Source organism: Lissotriton vulgaris, chromosome 1_1 (assembly GCF_964263255.1).
Source record: "Lissotriton vulgaris chromosome 1_1, aLisVul1.2, whole genome shotgun sequence".
Lineage (NCBI taxonomy): Eukaryota > Metazoa > Chordata > Amphibia > Caudata > Salamandridae > Lissotriton > Lissotriton vulgaris.
The window spans coordinates 231,131,006-231,152,324 of NC_141685.1; the positions used below are offsets into that span (position 1 = coordinate 231,131,006).

At 36.5% G+C, this 21,319-nt stretch overlaps 26 non-coding genes across 26 annotated transcripts; all 26 read left to right on the plus strand.

The window, feature by feature from the left end:
* Positions 1-596: 596 nt before the first annotated feature.
* On the plus strand, positions 597-668 carry TRNAD-GUC (transfer RNA aspartic acid (anticodon GUC)). Its single transcript has one exon. It is a non-coding gene; the product is annotated as a tRNA-Asp (tRNA).
* A 627-nt stretch (positions 669-1,295) lies between these two features.
* On the plus strand, positions 1,296-1,367 carry TRNAD-GUC (transfer RNA aspartic acid (anticodon GUC)). The gene has a single exon. It is a non-coding gene; the product is annotated as a tRNA-Asp (tRNA).
* Positions 1,368-2,691: 1,324 nt separating this feature from the next.
* TRNAD-GUC (transfer RNA aspartic acid (anticodon GUC)) lies at positions 2,692-2,763 on the plus strand. Its single transcript has one exon. It is a non-coding gene; the product is annotated as a tRNA-Asp (tRNA).
* A 627-nt stretch (positions 2,764-3,390) lies between these two features.
* Positions 3,391-3,462, plus strand: TRNAD-GUC (transfer RNA aspartic acid (anticodon GUC)). The gene has a single exon. It is a non-coding gene; the product is annotated as a tRNA-Asp (tRNA).
* Positions 3,463-4,073: 611 nt separating this feature from the next.
* On the plus strand, positions 4,074-4,145 carry TRNAD-GUC (transfer RNA aspartic acid (anticodon GUC)). Its single transcript has one exon. It is a non-coding gene; the product is annotated as a tRNA-Asp (tRNA).
* A 633-nt stretch (positions 4,146-4,778) lies between these two features.
* On the plus strand, positions 4,779-4,850 carry TRNAD-GUC (transfer RNA aspartic acid (anticodon GUC)). The gene has a single exon. It is a non-coding gene; the product is annotated as a tRNA-Asp (tRNA).
* Positions 4,851-5,479: 629 nt separating this feature from the next.
* On the plus strand, positions 5,480-5,551 carry TRNAD-GUC (transfer RNA aspartic acid (anticodon GUC)). The gene has a single exon. It is a non-coding gene; the product is annotated as a tRNA-Asp (tRNA).
* A 629-nt stretch (positions 5,552-6,180) lies between these two features.
* TRNAD-GUC (transfer RNA aspartic acid (anticodon GUC)) lies at positions 6,181-6,252 on the plus strand. Its single transcript has one exon. It is a non-coding gene; the product is annotated as a tRNA-Asp (tRNA).
* Positions 6,253-6,883: 631 nt separating this feature from the next.
* On the plus strand, positions 6,884-6,955 carry TRNAD-GUC (transfer RNA aspartic acid (anticodon GUC)). The gene has a single exon. It is a non-coding gene; the product is annotated as a tRNA-Asp (tRNA).
* Positions 6,956-7,582: 627 nt separating this feature from the next.
* TRNAD-GUC (transfer RNA aspartic acid (anticodon GUC)) lies at positions 7,583-7,654 on the plus strand. The gene has a single exon. It is a non-coding gene; the product is annotated as a tRNA-Asp (tRNA).
* Positions 7,655-8,281: 627 nt separating this feature from the next.
* Positions 8,282-8,353, plus strand: TRNAD-GUC (transfer RNA aspartic acid (anticodon GUC)). The gene has a single exon. It is a non-coding gene; the product is annotated as a tRNA-Asp (tRNA).
* Positions 8,354-9,677: 1,324 nt separating this feature from the next.
* On the plus strand, positions 9,678-9,749 carry TRNAD-GUC (transfer RNA aspartic acid (anticodon GUC)). The gene has a single exon. It is a non-coding gene; the product is annotated as a tRNA-Asp (tRNA).
* Positions 9,750-10,376: 627 nt separating this feature from the next.
* TRNAD-GUC (transfer RNA aspartic acid (anticodon GUC)) lies at positions 10,377-10,448 on the plus strand. Its single transcript has one exon. It is a non-coding gene; the product is annotated as a tRNA-Asp (tRNA).
* Positions 10,449-11,059: 611 nt separating this feature from the next.
* TRNAD-GUC (transfer RNA aspartic acid (anticodon GUC)) lies at positions 11,060-11,131 on the plus strand. Its single transcript has one exon. It is a non-coding gene; the product is annotated as a tRNA-Asp (tRNA).
* A 629-nt stretch (positions 11,132-11,760) lies between these two features.
* Positions 11,761-11,832, plus strand: TRNAD-GUC (transfer RNA aspartic acid (anticodon GUC)). The gene has a single exon. It is a non-coding gene; the product is annotated as a tRNA-Asp (tRNA).
* A 1,332-nt stretch (positions 11,833-13,164) lies between these two features.
* TRNAD-GUC (transfer RNA aspartic acid (anticodon GUC)) lies at positions 13,165-13,236 on the plus strand. The gene has a single exon. It is a non-coding gene; the product is annotated as a tRNA-Asp (tRNA).
* Positions 13,237-13,863: 627 nt separating this feature from the next.
* TRNAD-GUC (transfer RNA aspartic acid (anticodon GUC)) lies at positions 13,864-13,935 on the plus strand. The gene has a single exon. It is a non-coding gene; the product is annotated as a tRNA-Asp (tRNA).
* A 627-nt stretch (positions 13,936-14,562) lies between these two features.
* Positions 14,563-14,634, plus strand: TRNAD-GUC (transfer RNA aspartic acid (anticodon GUC)). Its single transcript has one exon. It is a non-coding gene; the product is annotated as a tRNA-Asp (tRNA).
* Positions 14,635-15,267: 633 nt separating this feature from the next.
* On the plus strand, positions 15,268-15,339 carry TRNAD-GUC (transfer RNA aspartic acid (anticodon GUC)). Its single transcript has one exon. It is a non-coding gene; the product is annotated as a tRNA-Asp (tRNA).
* A 625-nt stretch (positions 15,340-15,964) lies between these two features.
* TRNAD-GUC (transfer RNA aspartic acid (anticodon GUC)) lies at positions 15,965-16,036 on the plus strand. The gene has a single exon. It is a non-coding gene; the product is annotated as a tRNA-Asp (tRNA).
* Positions 16,037-16,663: 627 nt separating this feature from the next.
* On the plus strand, positions 16,664-16,735 carry TRNAD-GUC (transfer RNA aspartic acid (anticodon GUC)). Its single transcript has one exon. It is a non-coding gene; the product is annotated as a tRNA-Asp (tRNA).
* A 627-nt stretch (positions 16,736-17,362) lies between these two features.
* Positions 17,363-17,434, plus strand: TRNAD-GUC (transfer RNA aspartic acid (anticodon GUC)). The gene has a single exon. It is a non-coding gene; the product is annotated as a tRNA-Asp (tRNA).
* A 633-nt stretch (positions 17,435-18,067) lies between these two features.
* On the plus strand, positions 18,068-18,139 carry TRNAD-GUC (transfer RNA aspartic acid (anticodon GUC)). The gene has a single exon. It is a non-coding gene; the product is annotated as a tRNA-Asp (tRNA).
* A 627-nt stretch (positions 18,140-18,766) lies between these two features.
* On the plus strand, positions 18,767-18,838 carry TRNAD-GUC (transfer RNA aspartic acid (anticodon GUC)). Its single transcript has one exon. It is a non-coding gene; the product is annotated as a tRNA-Asp (tRNA).
* A 638-nt stretch (positions 18,839-19,476) lies between these two features.
* On the plus strand, positions 19,477-19,548 carry TRNAD-GUC (transfer RNA aspartic acid (anticodon GUC)). Its single transcript has one exon. It is a non-coding gene; the product is annotated as a tRNA-Asp (tRNA).
* Positions 19,549-20,173: 625 nt separating this feature from the next.
* On the plus strand, positions 20,174-20,245 carry TRNAD-GUC (transfer RNA aspartic acid (anticodon GUC)). The gene has a single exon. It is a non-coding gene; the product is annotated as a tRNA-Asp (tRNA).
* The last annotated feature ends 1,074 nt before the right edge of the window (positions 20,246-21,319 follow it).

Genomic DNA, 21,319 nt, shown 5'->3' on the forward strand with positions numbered 1-21,319 from the left:
ATGATGTACTTTCTAACATTGTAAAATATATCTGTCATTATCCTTGCCTATTCCGATTGAGAAAAAAGGTTGAATTCACTGATGGCCAAAATGCTTACTGATGTTTTAACTGAAATTCAGAATATGCTCTGAATATTTCAGCATGCACAGGCGTACCATCAAAACCAATTTACGTCTACAATCTGTTGGAAAATGAGATGAAGCAGTGGTGAATCCTAGGCCGCTGTTCCACTCGATTGGCACGATTTACAAGTAGAATGACTGCTTTTGGTTAGTAGTGACCCCTGGTGGCTAATAGTTATAAGCTGCAAATGGTAAAGTGAGCTGATTATATATATATATATATATATAAATATATATATTGATGAATAGAAAGATAGCTAGATAGACAGATCGATAGATATTTATTTCAATGAAATAATTTCTTCATAAAACTAATTGTTTTTGGCTAGGAATTTCTGTATTGTAATAATTTAGGAAAAAAGATTACTTGTCCTAACCAAAAGCAGCAATTCTGCCTATTACAATACTGAGAATTGATCGAGGGCATGCCTTAACCCCAGGGAGGTGAGCACTGTTTAACTGAAGCCAATAAGTCCTCGTTAGTATAGTGGTCAGTATCCCCGCCTGTCACGCGGGAGACCGGGGTTCAATTCCCCGACGGGGAGGAGATTCCTTTTATTCACACAATTAAATAAAATGATGTACTTTCTAACATTGTAAAATATATCTGTCATTATCCTTGCCTATTCCGATTGAGAAAAAAGGTTGAATTCACTGATGGCCAAAATGCTTACTGATGTGTTAACTGAAATTCAGAATATGCTCTGAATATTTCAGCATGCACAGGCGTACCATCAAAACCAATTTACGTCTACAATCTGTTGGAAAATGAGATGAAGCAGTCGTGAATCCTAGGCCGCTGTTCCACTCGATTGGCACGATTTACAAGTAGAATGACTGCTTTTGGTTAGTAGTGACCCCTGGTGGCTAATAGTTATAAGCTGCAAATGGTAAAGTGAGCTGATTATATATATATATATTTATATAAATATATATATTGATGAATAGAAAGATAGCTAGATAGACAGATCGATAGATATTTATTTCAATGAAATAATTTCTTCATAAAACTAATTGTTTTTGGCTAGGAATTTCTGTATTGTAATAATTTAGGAAAAAAGATTACTTGTCCTAACCAAAAGCAGCAATTCTGCCTATTACAATACTGAGAATTGATCGAGGGCATGCCTTAACCCCAGGGAGGTGAGCACTGTTTAACTGAAGCCAATAAGTCCTCGTTAGTATAGTGGTCAGTATCCCCGCCTGTCACGCGGGAGACCGGGGTTCAATTCCCCGACGGGGAGGAGATTCCTTTTATTCACACAATTAAATAAAATGATGTACTTTCTAACATTGTAAAATATATCTGTCATTATCCTTGCCTATTCCGATTGAGAAAAAAGGTTGAATTCACTGATGGCCAAAATGCTTACTGATGTGTTAACTGAAATTCAGAATATGCTCTGAATATTTCAGCATGCACAGGCGTACCATCAAAACCAATTTACGTCTACAATCTGTTGGAAAATGAGATGAAGCAGTGGTGAATCCTAGGCCGCTGTTCCACTCGATTGGCACGATTTACAAGTAGAATGACTGCTTTTGGTTAGTAGTGATCCCTGGTGGCTAATAGTTATAAGCTGCAAATGGTAAAGTGAGCTGATTATATATATATATATATATATAAATATATATATTGATGAATAGAAAGATAGCTAGATAGACAGATCGATAGATATTTATTTCAATGAAATAATTTCTTCATAAAACTAATTGTTTTTGGCTAGGAATTTCTGTATTGTAATAATTTAGGAAAAAAGATTACTTGTCCTAACCAAAAGCAGCAATTCTGCCTATTACAATACTGAGAATTGATCGAGGGCATGCCTTAACCCCAGGGAGATGAGCACTGTTTAACTGAAGCCAATAAGTCCTCGTTAGTATAGTGGTCAGTATCCCCGACTGTCACGCGGGAGACCGGGGTTCAATTCCCCGACGGGGAGGAGATTCCTTTTATTCACACAATTAAATAAAATGATGTACTTTCTAACATTGTAAAATATATCTGTCATTATCCTTGCCTATTCCGATTGAGAAAAAAGGTTGAATTCACTGATGGCCAAAATGCTTACTGATGTGTTAACTGAAATTCAGAATATGCTCTGAATATTTCAGCATGCACAGGCGTACCATCAAAACCAATTTACGTCTACAATCTGTTGGAAAATGAGATGAAGCAGTGGTGAATCCTAGGCCGCTGTTCCACTCGATTGGCACGATTTACAAGTAGAATGACTGCTTTTGGTTAGTAGTGATCCCTGGTGGCTAATAGTTATAAGCTGCAAATGGTAAAGTGAGCTGATTATATATATATATGTATATAAATATATATATTGATGAATAGAAAGATAGCTAGATAGACAGATCGATAGATATTTATTTCAATGAAATAATTTCTTCATAAAACTAATTGTTTTTGGCTAGGAATTTCTGTATTGTAATAATTTAGGAAAAAAGATTACTTGTCCTAACCAAAAGCAGCAATTCTGCCTATTACAATACTGAGAATTGATCGAGGGCATGCCTTAACCCCAGGGAGATGAGCACTGTTTAACTGAAGCCAATAAGTCCTCGTTAGTATAGTGGTCAGTATCCCCGCCTGTCACGCGGGAGACCGGGGTTCAATTCCCCGACGGGGAGGAGATTCCTTTTATTCACACAATTAAATAAAATGATGTACTTTCTAACATTGTAAAATATATCTGTCATTATCCTTGCCTATTCCGATTGAGAAAAAAGGTTGAATTCACTGATGGCCAAAATGCTTACTGATGTGTTAACTGAAATTCAGAATATGCTCTGAATATTTCAGCATGCACAGGCGTACCATCAAAACCAATTTACGTCTACAATCTGTTGGAAAATGAGATGAAGCAGTGGTGAATCCTAGGCCGCTGTTCCACTCGATTGGCACGATTTACAAGTAGAATGACTGCTTTTGGTTAGTAGTGATCCCTGGTGGCTAATAGTTATAAGCTGCAAATGGTAAAGTGAGCTGATTATATATATATATATATATATAAATATATATATTGATGAATAGAAAGATAGCTAGATAGACAGATCGATAGATATTTATTTCAATGAAATAATTTCTTCATAAAACTAATTGTTTTTGGCTAGGAATTTCTGTATTGTAATAATTTAGGAAAAAAGATTACTTGTCCTAACCAAAAGCAGCAATTCTGCCTATTACAATACTGAGAATTGATCGAGGGCATGCCTTAACCCCAGGGAGATGAGCACTGTTTAACTGAAGCCAATAAGTCCTCGTTAGTATAGTGGTCAGTATCCCCGCCTGTCACGCGGGAGACCGGGGTTCAATTCCCCGACGGGGAGGAGATTCCTTTTATTCACACAATTAAATAAAATGATGTACTTTCTAACATTGTAAAATATATCTGTCATTATCCTTGCCTATTCCGATTGAGAAAAAAGGTTGAATTCACTGATGGCCAAAATGCTTACTGATGTGTTAACTGAAATTCAGAATATGCTCTGAATATTTCAGCATGCACAGGCGTACCATCAAAACCAATTTACGTCTACAATCTGTTGGAAAATGAGATGAAGCAGTGGTGAATCCTAGGCCGCTGTTCCACTCGATTGGCACGATTTACAAGTAGAATGACTGCTTTTGGTTAGTAGTGACCCCTGGTGGCTAATAGTTATAAGCTGCAAATGGTAAAGTGAGCTGATTATATATATATATATATTGATGAATAGAAAGATAGCTAGATAGACAGATCGATAGATATTTATTTCAATGAAATAATTTCTTCATAAAACTAATTGTTTTTGGCTAGGAATTTCTGTATTGTAATAATTTAGGAAAAAAGATTACTTGTCCTAACCAAAAGCAGCAATTCTGCCTATTACAATACTGAGAATTGATCGAGGGCATGCCTTAACCCCAGGGAGGTGAGCACTGTTTAACTGAAGCCAATAAGTCCTCGTTAGTATAGTGGTCAGTATCCCCGCCTGTCACGCGGGAGACCGGGGTTCAATTCCCCGACGGGGAGGCGATTCCTTTTATTCACACAATTAAATAAAATGATGTACTTTCTAACATTGTAAAATATATCTGTCATTATCCTTGCCTATTCCGATTGAGAAAAAAGGTTGAATTCACTGATGGCCAAAATGCTTACTGATGTGTTAACTGAAATTCAGAATATGCTCTGAATATTTCAGCATGCACAGGCGTACCATCAAAACCAATTTACGTCTACAATCTGTTGGAAAATGAGATGAAGCAGTGGTGAATCCTAGGCCGCTGTTCCACTCGATTTGCACGATTTACAAGTAGAATGACTGCTTTTGGTTAGTAGTGACCCCTGGTGGCTAATAGTTATAAGCTGCAAATGGTAAAGTGAGCTGATTATATATATATATATATATATATATATATATATATATATTGATGAATAGAAAGATAGCTAGATAGACAGATCGATAGATATTTATTTCAATGAAATAATTTCTTCATAAAACTAATTGTTTTTGGCTAGGAATTTCTGTATTGTAATAATTTAGGAAAAAAGATTACTTGTCCTAACCAAAAGCAGCAATTCTGCCTATTACAATACTGAGAATTGATCGAGGGCATGCCTTAACCCCAGGGAGGTGAGCACTGTTTAACTGAAGCCAATAAGTCCTCGTTAGTATAGTGGTCAGTATCCCCGCCTGTCACGCGGGAGACCGGGGTTCAATTCCCCGACGGGGAGGCGATTCCTTTTATTCACACAATTAAATAAAATGATGTACTTTCTAACATTGTAAAATATATCTGTCATTATCCTTGCCTATTCCGATTGAGAAAAAAGGTTGAATTCACTGATGGCCAAAATGCTTACTGATGTGTTAACTGAAATTCAGAATATGCTCTGAATATTTCAGCATGCACAGGCGTACCATCAAAACCAATTTACGTCTACAATCTGTTGGAAAATGAGATGAAGCAGTGGTGAATCCTAGGCCGCTGTTCCACTCGATTTGCACGATTTACAAGTAGAATGACTGCTTTTGGTTAGTAGTGACCCCTGGTGGCTAATAGTTATAAGCTGCAAATGGTAAAGTGAGCTGATTATATATATATATATATATATATAAATATATATATTGATGAATAGAAAGATAGCTAGATAGACAGATCGATAGATATTTATTTCAATGAAATAATTTCTTCATAAAACTAATTGTTTTTGGCTAGGAATTTCTGTATTGTAATAATTTAGGAAAAAAGATTACTTGTCCTAACCAAAAGCAGCAATTCTGCCTATTACAATACTGAGAATTGATCGAGGGCATGCCTTAACCCCAGGGAGGTGAGCACTGTTTAACTGAAGCCAATAAGTCCTCGTTAGTATAGTGGTCAGTATCCCCGCCTGTCACGCGGGAGACCGGGGTTCAATTCCCCGACGGGGAGGAGATTCCTTTTATTCACACAATTAAATAAAATGATGTACTTTCTAACATTGTAAAATATATCTGTCATTATCCTTGCCTATTCCGATTGAGAAAAAAGGTTGAATTCACTGATGGCCAAAATGCTTACTGATGTGTTAACTGAAATTCAGAATATGCTCTGAATATTTCAGCATGCACAGGCGTACCATCAAAACCAATTTACGTCTACAATCTGTTGGAAAATGAGATGAAGCAGTGGTGAATCCTAGGCCGCTGTTCCACTCAATTGGCACGATTTACAAGTAGAATGACTGCTTTTGGTTAGGAGTGACCCCTGGTGGCTAATAGTTATAAGCTGCAAATGGTAAAGTGAGCTGATTATATATATATATATATATATATAAATATATATATTGATGAATAGAAAGATAGCTAGATAGACAGATCGATAGATATTTATTTCAATGAAATAATTTCTTCATAAAACTAATTGTTTTTGGCTAGGAATTTCTGTATTGTAATAATTTAGGAAAAAAGATTACTTGTCCTAACCAAAAGCAGCAATTCTGCCTATTACAATACTGAGAATTGATCGAGGGCATGCCTTAACCCCAGGGAGGTGAGCACTGTTTAACTGAAGCCAATAAGTCCTCGTTAGTATAGTGGTCAGTATCCCCGCCTGTCACGCGGGAGACCGGGGTTCAATTCCCCGACGGGGAGGAGATTCCTTTTATTCACACAATTAAATAAAATGATGTACTTTCTAACATTGTAAAATATATCTGTCATTATCCTTGCCTATTCCGATTGAGAAAAAAGGTTGAATTCACTGATGGCCAAAATGCTTACTGATGTGTTAACTGAAATTCAGAATATGCTCTGAATATTTCAGCATGCACAGGCGTACCATCAAAACCAATTTACGTCTACAATCTGTTGGAAAATGAGATGAAGCAGTGGTGAATCCTAGGCCGCTGTTCCACTCAATTGGCACGATTTACAAGTAGAATGACTGCTTTTGGTTAGGAGTGACCCCTGGTGGCTAATAGTTATAAGCTGCAAATGGTAAAGTGAGCTGATTATATATATATATATATATATATATAAATATATATATTGATGAATAGAAAGATAGCTAGATAGACAGATCGATAGATATTTATTTCAATGAAATAATTCCTTCATAAAACTAATTGTTTTTGGCTAGGAATTTCTGTATTGTAATAATTTAGGAAAAAAGATTACTTGTCCTAACCAAAAGCAGCAATTCTGCCTATTACAATACTGAGAATTGATCGAGGGCATGCCTTAACCCCAGGGAGATGAGCACTGTTTAACTGAAGCCAATAAGTCCTCGTTAGTATAGTGGTCAGTATCCCCGCCTGTCACGCGGGAGACCGGGGTTCAATTCCCCGACGGGGAGGAGATTCCTTTTATTCACACAATTAAATAAAATGATGTACTTTCTAACATTGTAAAATATATCTGTCATTATCCTTGCCTATTCCGATTGAGAAAAAAGGTTGAATTCACTGATGGCCAAAATGCTTACTGATGTTTTAACTGAAATTCAGAATATGCTCTGAATATTTCAGCATGCACAGGCGTACCATCAAAACCAATTTACGTCTACAATCTGTTGGAAAATGAGATGAAGCAGTGGTGAATCCTAGGCCGCTGTTCCACTCGATTGGCACGATTTACAAGTAGAATGACTGCTTTTGGTTAGTAGTGACCCCTGGTGGCTAATAGTTATAAGCTGCAAATGGTAAAGTGAGCTGATTATATATATATATATATATATAAATATATATATTGATGAATAGAAAGATAGCTAGATAGACAGATCGATAGATATTTATTTCAATGAAATAATTTCTTCATAAAACTAATTGTTTTTGGCTAGGAATTTCTGTATTGTAATAATTTAGGAAAAAAGATTACTTGTCCTAACCAAAAGCAGCAATTCTGCCTATTACAATACTGAGAATTGATCGAGGGCATGCCTTAACCCCAGGGAGGTGAGCACTGTTTAACTGAAGCCAATAAGTCCTCGTTAGTATAGTGGTCAGTATCCCCGCCTGTCACGCGGGAGACCGGGGTTCAATTCCCCGACGGGGAGGAGATTCCTTTTATTCACACAATTAAATAAAATGATGTACTTTCTAACATTGTAAAATATATCTGTCATTATCCTTGCCTATTCCGATTGAGAAAAAAGGTTGAATTCACTGATGGCCAAAATGCTTACTGATGTGTTAACTGAAATTCAGAATATGCTCTGAATATTTCAGCATGCACAGGCGTACCATCAAAACCAATTTACGTCTACAATCTGTTGGAAAATGAGATGAAGCAGTCGTGAATCCTAGGCCGCTGTTCCACTCGATTGGCACGATTTACAAGTAGAATGACTGCTTTTGGTTAGTAGTGACCCCTGGTGGCTAATAGTTATAAGCTGCAAATGGTAAAGTGAGCTGATTATATATATATATATTTATATAAATATATATATTGATGAATAGAAAGATAGCTAGATAGACAGATCGATAGATATTTATTTCAATGAAATAATTTCTTCATAAAACTAATTGTTTTTGGCTAGGAATTTCTGTATTGTAATAATTTAGGAAAAAAGATTACTTGTCCTAACCAAAAGCAGCAATTCTGCCTATTACAATACTGAGAATTGATCGAGGGCATGCCTTAACCCCAGGGAGGTGAGCACTGTTTAACTGAAGCCAATAAGTCCTCGTTAGTATAGTGGTCAGTATCCCCGCCTGTCACGCGGGAGACCGGGGTTCAATTCCCCGACGGGGAGGAGATTCCTTTTATTCACACAATTAAATAAAATGATGTACTTTCTAACATTGTAAAATATATCTGTCATTATCCTTGCCTATTCCGATTGAGAAAAAAGGTTGAATTCACTGATGGCCAAAATGCTTACTGATGTGTTAACTGAAATTCAGAATATGCTCTGAATATTTCAGCATGCACAGGCGTACCATCAAAACCAATTTACGTCTACAATCTGTTGGAAAATGAGATGAAGCAGTGGTGAATCCTAGGCCGCTGTTCCACTCGATTGGCACGATTTACAAGTAGAATGACTGCTTTTGGTTAGTAGTGATCCCTGGTGGCTAATAGTTATAAGCTGCAAATGGTAAAGTGAGCTGATTATATATATATATATATATATAAATATATATATTGATGAATAGAAAGATAGCTAGATAGACAGATCGATAGATATTTATTTCAATGAAATAATTTCTTCATAAAACTAATTGTTTTTGGCTAGGAATTTCTGTATTGTAATAATTTAGGAAAAAAGATTACTTGTCCTAACCAAAAGCAGCAATTCTGCCTATTACAATACTGAGAATTGATCGAGGGCATGCCTTAACCCCAGGGAGATGAGCACTGTTTAACTGAAGCCAATAAGTCCTCGTTAGTATAGTGGTCAGTATCCCCGACTGTCACGCGGGAGACCGGGGTTCAATTCCCCGACGGGGAGGAGATTCCTTTTATTCACACAATTAAATAAAATGATGTACTTTCTAACATTGTAAAATATATCTGTCATTATCCTTGCCTATTCCGATTGAGAAAAAAGGTTGAATTCACTGATGGCCAAAATGCTTACTGATGTGTTAACTGAAATTCAGAATATGCTCTGAATATTTCAGCATGCACAGGCGTACCATCAAAACCAATTTACGTCTACAATCTGTTGGAAAATGAGATGAAGCAGTGGTGAATCCTAGGCCGCTGTTCCACTCGATTGGCACGATTTACAAGTAGAATGACTGCTTTTGGTTAGTAGTGATCCCTGGTGGCTAATAGTTATAAGCTGCAAATGGTAAAGTGAGCTGATTATATATATATATGTATATAAATATATATATTGATGAATAGAAAGATAGCTAGATAGACAGATCGATAGATATTTATTTCAATGAAATAATTTCTTCATAAAACTAATTGTTTTTGGCTAGGAATTTCTGTATTGTAATAATTTAGGAAAAAAGATTACTTGTCCTAACCAAAAGCAGCAATTCTGCCTATTACAATACTGAGAATTGATCGAGGGCATGCCTTAACCCCAGGGAGATGAGCACTGTTTAACTGAAGCCAATAAGTCCTCGTTAGTATAGTGGTCAGTATCCCCGCCTGTCACGCGGGAGACCGGGGTTCAATTCCCCGACGGGGAGGAGATTCCTTTTATTCACACAATTAAATAAAATGATGTACTTTCTAACATTGTAAAATATATCTGTCATTATCCTTGCCTATTCCGATTGAGAAAAAAGGTTGAATTCACTGATGGCCAAAATGCTTACTGATGTGTTAACTGAAATTCAGAATATGCTCTGAATATTTCAGCATGCACAGGCGTACCATCAAAACCAATTTACGTCTACAATCTGTTGGAAAATGAGATGAAGCAGTGGTGAATCCTAGGCCGCTGTTCCACTCGATTGGCACGATTTACAAGTAGAATGACTGCTTTTGGTTAGTAGTGATCCCTGGTGGCTAATAGTTATAAGCTGCAAATGGTAAAGTGAGCTGATTATATATATATATATATATATAAATATATATATTGATGAATAGAAAGATAGCTAGATAGACAGATCGATAGATATTTATTTCAATGAAATAATTTCTTCATAAAACTAATTGTTTTTGGCTAGGAATTTCTGTATTGTAATAATTTAGGAAAAAAGATTACTTGTCCTAACCAAAAGCAGCAATTCTGCCTATTACAATACTGAGAATTGATCGAGGGCATGCCTTAACCCCAGGGAGATGAGCACTGTTTAACTGAAGCCAATAAGTCCTCGTTAGTATAGTGGTCAGTATCCCCGCCTGTCACGCGGGAGACCGGGGTTCAATTCCCCGACGGGGAGGAGATTCCTTTTATTCACACAATTAAATAAAATGATGTACTTTCTAACATTGTAAAATATATCTGTCATTATCCTTGCCTATTCCGATTGAGAAAAAAGGTTGAATTCACTGATGGCCAAAATGCTTACTGATGTGTTAACTGAAATTCAGAATATGCTCTGAATATTTCAGCATGCACAGGCGTACCATCAAAACCAATTTACGTCTACAATCTGTTGGAAAATGAGATGAAGCAGTGGTGAATCCTAGGCCGCTGTTCCACTCGATTGGCACGATTTACAAGTAGAATGACTGCTTTTGGTTAGTAGTGACCCCTGGTGGCTAATAGTTATAAGCTGCAAATGGTAAAGTGAGCTGATTATATATATATATATATTGATGAATAGAAAGATAGCTAGATAGACAGATCGATAGATATTTATTTCAATGAAATAATTTCTTCATAAAACTAATTGTTTTTGGCTAGGAATTTCTGTATTGTAATAATTTAGGAAAAAAGATTACTTGTCCTAACCAAAAGCAGCAATTCTGCCTATTACAATACTGAGAATTGATCGAGGGCATGCCTTAACCCCAGGGAGGTGAGCACTGTTTAACTGAAGCCAATAAGTCCTCGTTAGTATAGTGGTCAGTATCCCCGCCTGTCACGCGGGAGACCGGGGTTCAATTCCCCGACGGGGAGGCGATTCCTTTTATTCACACAATTAAATAAAATGATGTACTTTCTAACATTGTAAAATATATCTGTCATTATCCTTGCCTATTCCGATTGAGAAAAAAGGTTGAATTCACTGATGGCCAAAATGCTTACTGATGTGTTAACTGAAATTCAGAATATGCTCTGAATATTTCAGCATGCACAGGCGTACCATCAAAACCAATTTACGTCTACAATCTGTTGGAAAATGAGATGAAGCAGTGGTGAATCCTAGGCCGCTGTTCCACTCGATTTGCACGATTTACAAGTAGAATGACTGCTTTTGGTTAGTAGTGACCCCTGGTGGCTAATAGTTATAAGCTGCAAATGGTAAAGTGAGCTGATTATATATATATATATATATATATATATATATATATTGATGAATAGAAAGATAGCTAGATAGACAGATCGATAGATATTTATTTCAATGAAATAATTTCTTCATAAAACTAATTGTTTTTGGCTAGGAATTTCTGTATTGTAATAATTTAGGAAAAAAGATTACTTGTCCTAACCAAAAGCAGCAATTCTGCCTATTACAATACTGAGAATTGATCGAGGGCATGCCTTAACCCCAGGGAGGTGAGCACTGTTTAACTGAAGCCAATAAGTCCTCGTTAGTATAGTGGTCAGTATCCCCGCCTGTCACGCGGGAGACCGGGGTTCAATTCCCCGACGGGGAGGCGATTCCTTTTATTCACACAATTAAATAAAATGATGTACTTTCTAACATTGTAAAATATATCTGTCATTATCCTTGCCTATTCCGATTGAGAAAAAAGGTTGAATTCACTGATGGCCAAAATGCTTACTGATGTGTTAACTGAAATTCAGAATATGCTCTGAATATTTCAGCATGCACAGGCGTACCATCAAAACCAATTTACGTCTACAATCTGTTGGAAAATGAGATGAAGCAGTGGTGAATCCTAGGCCGCTGTTCCACTCGATTTGCACGATTTACAAGTAGAATGACTGCTTTTGGTTAGTAGTGACCCCTGGTGGCTAATAGTTATAAGCTGCAAATGGTAAAGTGAGCTGATTATATATATATATATATATATATAAATATATATATTGATGAATAGAAAGATAGCTAGATAGACAGATCGATAGATATTTATTTCAATGAAATAATTTCTTCATAAAACTAATTGTTTTTGGCTAGGAATTTCTGTATTGTAATAATTTAGGAAAAAAGATTACTTGTCCTAACCAAAAGCAGCAATTCTGCCTATTACAATACTGAGAATTGATCGAGGGCATGCCTTAACCCCAGGGAGGTGAGCACTGTTTAACTGAAGCCAATAAGTCCTCGTTAGTATAGTGGTCAGTATCCCCGCCTGTCACGCGGGAGACCGGGGTTCAATTTCCCGACGGGGAGGAGATTCCTTTTATTCACACAATTAAATAAAATGATGTACTTTCTAACATTGTAAAATATATCTGTCATTATCCTTGCCTATTCCGATTGAGAAAAAAGGTTGAATTCACTGATGGCCAAAATGCTTACTGATGTGTTAACTGAAATTCAGAATATGCTCTGAATATTTCAGCATGCACAGGCGTACCATCAAAACCAATTTACGTCTACAATCTGTTGGAAAATGAGATGAAGCAGTGGTGAATCCTAGGCCGCTGTTCCACTCAATTGGCACGATTTACAAGTAGAATGACTGCTTTTGGTTAGGAGTGACCCCTGGTGGCTAATAGTTATAAGCTGCAAATGGTAAAGTGAGCTGATTATATATATATATATATATATATATAAATATATATATTGATGAATAGAAAGATAGCTAGATAGACAGATCGATAGATATTTATTTCAATGAAATAATTTCTTCATAAAACTAATTGTTTTTGGCTAGGAATTTCTGTATTGTAATAATTTAGGAAAAAAGATTACTTGTCCTAACCAAAAGCAGCAATTCTGCCTATTACAATACTGAGAATTGATCGAGGGCATGCCTTAACCCCAGGGAGATGAGCACTGTTTAACTGAAGCCAATAAGTCCTCGTTAGTATAGTGGTCAGTATCCCCGCCTGTCACGCGGGAGACCGGGGTTCAATTCCCCGACGGGGAGGAGATTCCTTTTATTCACACAATTAAATAAAATGATGTACTTTCTAACATTGTAAAATATATCTGTCATTATCCTTGCCTATTCCGATTGAGAAAAAAGGTTGAATTCACTGATGGCCAAAATGCTTACTGATGTGTTAACTGAAATTCAGAATATGCTCTGAATATTTCAGCATGCACAGGCGTACCATCAAAACCAATTTACGTCTACAATCTGTTGGAAAATGAGATGAAGCAGTGGTGAATCCTAGGCCGCTGTTCCACTCGATTGGCACGATTTACAAGTAGAATGACTGCTTTTGGTTAGTAGTGACCCCTGGTGGCTAATAGTTATAAGCTGCAAATGGTAAAGTGAGCTGATTATATATATATATATATATATAAATATATATATTGATGAATAGAAAGATAGCTAGATAGACAGATCGATAGATATTTATTTCAATGAAATAATTTCTTCATAAAACTAATTGTTTTTGGCTAGGAATTTCTGTATTGTAATAATTTAGGAAAAAAGATTACTTGTCCTAACCAAAAGCAGCAATTCTGCCTATTACAATACTGAGAATTGATCGAGGGCATGCCTTAACCCCAGGGAGGTGAGCACTGTTTAACTGAAGCCAATAAGTCCTCGTTAGTATAGTGGTCAGTATCCCCGCCTGTCACGCGGGAGACCGGGGTTCAATTCCCCGACGGGGAGGAGATTCCTTTTATTCACACAATTAAATAAAATGATGTACTTTCTAACATTGTAAAATATATCTGTCATTATCCTTGCCTATTCCGATTGAGAAAAAAGGTTGAATTCACTGATGGCCAAAATGCTTACTGATGTGTTAACTGAAATTCAGAATATGCTCTGAATATTTCAGCATGCACAGGCGTACCATCAAAACCAATTTACGTCTACAATCTGTTGGAAAATGAGATGAAGCAGTGGTGAATCCTAGGCCGCTGTTCCACTCGATTGGCACGATTTACAAGTAGAATGACTGCTTTTGGTTAGTAGTGACCCCTGGTGGCTAATAGTTATAAGCTGCAAATGGTAAAGTGAGCTGATTATATATATATATATTTATATAAATATATATATTGATGAATAGAAAGATAGCTAGATAGACAGATCGATAGATATTTATTTCAATGAAATAATTTCTTCATAAAACTAATTGTTTTTGGCTAGGAATTTCTGTATTGTAATAATTTAGGAAAAAAGATTACTTGTCCTAACCAAAAGCAGCAATTCTGCCTATTACAATACTGAGAATTGATCGAGGGCATGCCTTAACCCCAGGGAGGTGAGCACTGTTTAACTGAAGCCAATAAGTCCTCGTTAGTATAGTGGTCAGTATCCCCGCCTGTCACGCGGGAGACCGGGGTTCAATTCCCCGACGGGGAGGAGATTCCTTTTATTCACACAATTAAATAAAATGATGTACTTTCTAACATTGTAAAATATATCTGTCATTATCCTTGCCTATTCCGATTGAGAAAAAAGGTTGAATTCACTGATGGCCAAAATGCTTACTGATGTGTTAACTGAAATTCAGAATATGCTCTGAATATTTCAGCATGCACAGGCGTACCATCAAAACCAATTTACGTCTACAATCTGTTGGAAAATGAGATGAAGCAGTGGTGAATCCTAGGCCGCTGTTCCACTCAATTGGCACGATTTACAAGTAGAATGACTGCTTTTGGTTAGGAGTGACCCCTGGTGGCTAATAGTTATAAGCTGCAAATGGTAAAGTGAGCTGATTATATATATATATATATATATATATATAAATATATATATTGATGAATAGAAAGATAGCTAGATAGACAGATCGATAGATATTTATTTCAATGAAATAATTTCTTCATAAAACTAATTGTTTTTGGCTAGGAATTTCTGTATTGTAATAATTTAGGAAAAAAGATTACTTGTCCTAACCAAAAGCAGCAATTCTGCCTATTACAATACTGAGAATTGATCGAGGGCATGCCTTAACCCCAGGGAGATGAGCACTGTTTAACTGAAGCCAATAAGTCCTCGTTAGTATAGTGGTCAGTATCCCCGCCTGTCACGCGGGAGACCGGGGTTCAATTCCCCGACGGGGAGGAGATTCCTTTTATTCACACAATTAAATAAAATGATGTACTTTCTAACATTGTAAAATATATCTGTCATTATCCTTGCCTATTCCGATTGAGAAAAAAGGTTGAATTCACTGATGGCCAAAATGCTTACTGATGTGTTAACTGAAATTCAGAATATGCTCTGAATATTTCAGCATGCACAGGCGTACCATCAAAACCAATTTACGTCTACAATCTGTTGGAAAATGAGATGAAGCAGTGGTGAATCCTAGGCCGCTGTTCCACTCGATTGGCACGATTTACAAGTAGAATGACTGCTTTTGGTTAGTAGTGACCCCTGGTGGCTAATAGTTATAAGCTGCAAATGGTAAAGTGAGCTGATTATATATATATATATATATAAATATATATATTGATGAATAGAAAGATAGCTAGATAGACAGATCGATAGATATTTATTTCAATGAAATAATTTCTTCATAAAACTAATTGTTTTTGGCTAGGAATTTCTGTATTGTAATAATTTAGGAAAAAAGATTACTTGTCCTAACCAAAAGCAGCAATTCTGCCTATTACAATACTGAGAATTGATCGAGGGCATGCCTTAACCCCAGGGAGATGAGCACTGTTTAACTGAAGCCAATAAGTCCTCGTTAGTATAGTGGTCAGTATCCCCGCCTGTCACGCGGGAGACCGGGGTTCAATTCCCCGACGGGGAGGAGATTCCTTTTATTCACACAATTAAATAAAATGATGTACTTTCTAACATTGTAAAATATATCTGTCATTATCCTTGCCTATTCCGATTGAGAAAAAAGGTTGAATTCACTGATGGCCAAAATGCTTACTGATGTGTTAACTGAAATTCAGAATATGCTCTGAATATTTCAGCATGCACAGGCGTACCATCAAAACCAATTTACGTCTACAATCTGTTGGAAAATGAGATGAAGCAGTGGTGAATCCTAGGCCGCTGTTCCACTCGATTGGCACGATTTACAAGTAGAATGACTGCTTTTGGTTAGTAGTGACCCCTGGTGGCTAATAGTTATAAGCTGCAAATGGTAAAGTGAGCTGATTATATATATATATATATATATAAATATATATATTGATGAATAGAAAGATAGCTAGATAGACAGATCGATAGATATTTATTTCAATGAAATAATTTCTTCATAAAACTAATTGTTTTTGGCTAGGAATTTCTGTATTGTAATAATTTAGGAAAAAAGATTACTTGTCCTAACCAAAAGCAGCAATTCTGCCTATTACAATACTGAGAATTGATCGAGGGCATGCCTTAACCCCAGGGAGGTGAGCACTGTTTAACTGAAGCCAATAAGTCCTCGTTAGTATAGTGGTCAGTATCCCCGCCTGTCACGCGGGAGACCGGGGTTCAATTCCCCGACGGGGAGGAGATTCCTTTTATTCACACAATTAAATAAAATGATGTACTTTCTAACATTGTAAAATATATCTGTCATTATCCTTGCCTATTCCGATTGAGAAAAAAGGTTGAATTCACTGATGGCCAAAATGCTTACTGATGTGTTAACTGAAATTCAGAATATGCTCTGAATATTTCAGCATGCACAGGCGTACCATCAAAACCAATTTACGTCTACAATCTGTTGGAAAATGAGATGAAGCAGTGGTGAATCCTAGGCCGCTGTTCCACTCGATTGGCACGATTTACAAGTAGAATGACTGCTTTTGGTTAGTAGTGACCCCTGGTGGCTAATAGTTATAAGCTGCAAATGGTAAAGTGAGCTGATTATATATATATATATTTATATAAATATATATATTGATGAATAGAAAGATAGCTAGATAGACAGATCGATAGATATTTATTTCAATGAAATAATTTCTTCATAAAACTAATTGTTTTTGGCTAGGAATTTCTGTATTGTAATAATTTAGGAAAAAAGATTACTTGTCCTAACCAAAAGCAGCAATTCTGCCTATTACAATACTGAGAATTGATCGAGGGCATGCCTTAACCCCAGGGAGGTGAGCACTGTTTAACTGAAGCCAATAAGTCCTCGTTAGTATAGTGGTCAGTATCCCCGCCTGTCACGCGGGAGACCGGGGTTCAATTCCCCGACGGGGAGGAGATTCCTTTTATTCACACAATTAAATAAAATGATGTACTTTCTAACATTGTAAAATATATCTGTCATTATCCTTGCCTATTCCGATTGAGAAAAAAGGTTGAATTCACTGATGGCCAAAATGCTTACTGATGTGTTAACTGAAATTCAGAATATGCTCTGAATATTTCAGCATGCACAGGCGTACCATCAAAACCAATTTACGTCTACAATCTGTTGGAAAATGAGATGAAGCAGTGGTGAATCCTAGGCCGCTGTTCCACTCAATTGGCACGATTTACAAGTAGAATGACTGCTTTTGGTTAGGAGTGACCCCTGGTGGCTAATAGTTATAAGCTGCAAATGGTAAAGTGAGCTGATTATATATATATATATATATATATATATAAATATATATATTGATGAATAGAAAGATAGCTAGATAGACAGATCGATAGATATTTATTTCAATGAAATAATTTCTTCATAAAACTAATTGTTTTTGGCTAGGAATTTCTGTATTGTAATAATTTAGGAAAAAAGATTACTTGTCCTAACCAAAAGCAGCAATTCTGCCTATTACAATACTGAGAATTGATCGAGGGCATGCCTTAACCCCAGGGAGATGAGCACTGTTTAACTGAAGCCAATAAGTCCTCGTTAGTATAGTGGTCAGTATCCCCGCCTGTCACGCGGGAGACCGGGGTTCAATTCCCCGACGGGGAGGAGATTCCTTTTATTCACACAATTAAATAAAATGATGTACTTTCTAACATTGTAAAATATATCTGTCATTATCCTTGCCTATTCCGATTGAGAAAAAAGGTTGAATTCACTGATGGCCAAAATGCTTACTGATGTGTTAACTGAAATTCAGAATATGCTCTGAATATTTCAGCATGCACAGGCGTACCATCAAAACCAATTTACGTCTACAATCTGTTGGAAAATGAGATGAAGCAGTGGTGAATCCTAGGCCGCTGTTCCACTCGATTGGCACGATTTACAAGTAGAATGACTGCTTTTGGTTAGTAGTGACCCCTGGTGGCTAATAGTTATAAGCTGCAAATGGTAAAGTGAGCTGATTATATATATATATATTTATATAAATATATATATTGATGAATAGAAAGATAGCTAGATAGACAGATCGATAGATATTTATTTCAATGAAATAATTTCTTCATAAAACTAATTGTTTTTGGCTAGGAATTTCTGTATTGTAATAATTTAGGAAAAAAGATTACTTGTCCTAACCAAAAGCAGCAATTCTGCCTATTACAATACTGAGAATTGATCGAGGGCATGCCTTAACCCCAGGGAGGTGAGCACTGTTTAACTGAAGCCAATAAGTCCTCGTTAGTATAGTGGTCAGTATCCCCGCCTGTCACGCGGGAGACCGGGGTTCAATTCCCCGACGGGGAGGAGATTCCTTTTATTCACACAATTAAATAAAATGATGTACTTTCTAACATTGTAAAATATATCTGTCATTATCCTTGCCTATTCCGATTGAGAAAAAAGGTTGAATTCACTGATGGCCAAAATGCTTACTGATGTGTTAACTGAAATTCAGAATATGCTCTGAATATTTCAGCATGCACAGGCGTACCATCAAAACCAATTTACGTCTACAATCTGTTGGAAAATGAGATGAAGCAGTGGTGAATCCTAGGCCGCTGTTCCACTCAATTGGCACGATTTACAAGTAGAATGACTGCTTTTGGTTAGGAGTGACCCCTGGTGGCTAATAGTTATAAGCTGCAAATGGTAAAGTGAGCTGATTATATATATATATATATATATATATATATATATAATATATATATTGATGAATAGAAAGATAGCTAGATAGACAGATCGATAGATATTTATTTCAATGAAATAATTTCTTCATAAAACTAATTGTTTTTGGCTAGGAATTTCTGTATTGTAATAATTTAGGAAAAAAGATTACTTGTCCTAACCAAAAGCAGCAATTCTGCCTATTACAATACTGAGAATTGATCGAGGGCATGCCTTAACCCCAGGGAGGTGAGCACTGTTTAACTGAAGCCAATAAGTCCTCGTTAGTATAGTGGTCAGTATCCCCGCCTGTCACGCGGGAGACCGGGGTTCAATTCCCCGACGGGGAGGAGATTCCTTTTATTCACACAATTAAATAAAATGATGTACTTTCTAACATTGTAAAATATATCTGTCATTATCCTTGCCTATTCCGATTGAGAAAAAAGGTTGAATTCACTGATGGCCAAAATGCTTACTGATGTGTTAACTGAAATTCAGAATATGCTCTGAATATTTCAGCATGCACAGGCGTACCATCAAAACCAATTTACGTCTACAATCTGTTGGAAAATGAGATGAAGCAGTGGTGAATCCTAGGCCGCTGTTCCACTCGATTGGCACGATTTACAAGTAGAATGACTGCTTTTGGTTAGTAGTGACCCCTGGTGGCTAATAGTTATAAGCTGCAAATGGTAAAGTGAGCTGATTATATATATATATATATATAAATATATATATTGATGAATAGAAAGATAGCTAGATAGACAGATCGATAGATATTTATTTCAATGAAATAATTTCTTCATAAAACTAATTGTTTTTGGCTAGGAATTTCTGTATTGTAATAATTTAGGAAAAAAGATTACTTGTCCTAACCAAAAGCAGCAATTCTGCCTATTACAATACTGAGAATTGATCGAGGGCATGCCTTAACCCCAGGGAGGTGAGCACTGTTTAACTGAAGCCAATAAGTCCTCGTTAGTATAGTGGTCAGTATCCCCGCCTGTCACGCGGGAGACCGGGGTTCAATTCCCCGACGGGGAGGAGATTCCTTTTATTCACACAATTAAATAAAATGATGTACTTTCTAACATTGTAAAATATATCTGTCATTATCCTTGCCTATTCCGATTGAGAAAAAAGGTTGAATTCACTGATGGCCAAAATGCTTACTGATGTGTTAACTGAAATTCAGAATATGCTCTGAATATTTCAGCATGCACAGGCGTACCATCAAAACCAATTTACGTCTACAATCTGTTGGAAAATGAGATGAAGCAGTGGTGAATCCTAGGCCGCTGTTCCACTCGATTGGCACGATTTACAAGTAGAATGACTGCTTTTGGTTAGTAATGACCCCTGGTGGCTAATAGTTATAAGCTGCAAATGGTAAAGTGAGCTGATTATATATATATATATTTATATAAATATATATATTGATGAATAGAAAGATAGCTAGATAGACAGATCGATAGATATTTATTTCAATGAAATAATTTCTTCATAAAACTAATTGTTTTTGGCTAGGAATTTCTGTATTGTAATAATTTAGGAAAAAAGATTACTTGTCCTAACCAAAAGCAGCAATTCTGCCTATTACAATACTGAGAATTGATCGAGGGCATGCCTTAACCCCAGGGAGATGAGCACTGTTTAAGTGAAGCCAATAAGTCCTCGTTAGTATAGTGGTCAGTATCCCCGCCTGTCACGCGGGAGACCGGGGTTCAATTCCTCGACCGGGAGGAGATTCCTTTTATTCACACAATTAAATAAAATGATGTACTTTCTAACATTTTAAAATATATCTGTCATTATCCTTGCCTATTCCGATTGAGAAAAAAGGTTGAATTCACTGATGGCCAAAATGCTTACTGATGTGTTAACTGAAATTCAGAATATGCTCTGAATATTTCAGCATGCACAGGTGTACCATCAAAACCAATTTACGTCTACAATCTGTTGGAAAATGAGATGAAGCAGTGGTGAATCCTAGGCCGCTGTTCCACTCGATTGGCACGATTTACAAGTAGAATGACTGCTTTTGGTTAGTAGTGACCCCTGGTGGCTAATAGTTATAAGCTGCAAATGGTAAAGTGAGCTGATTATATATATATATAT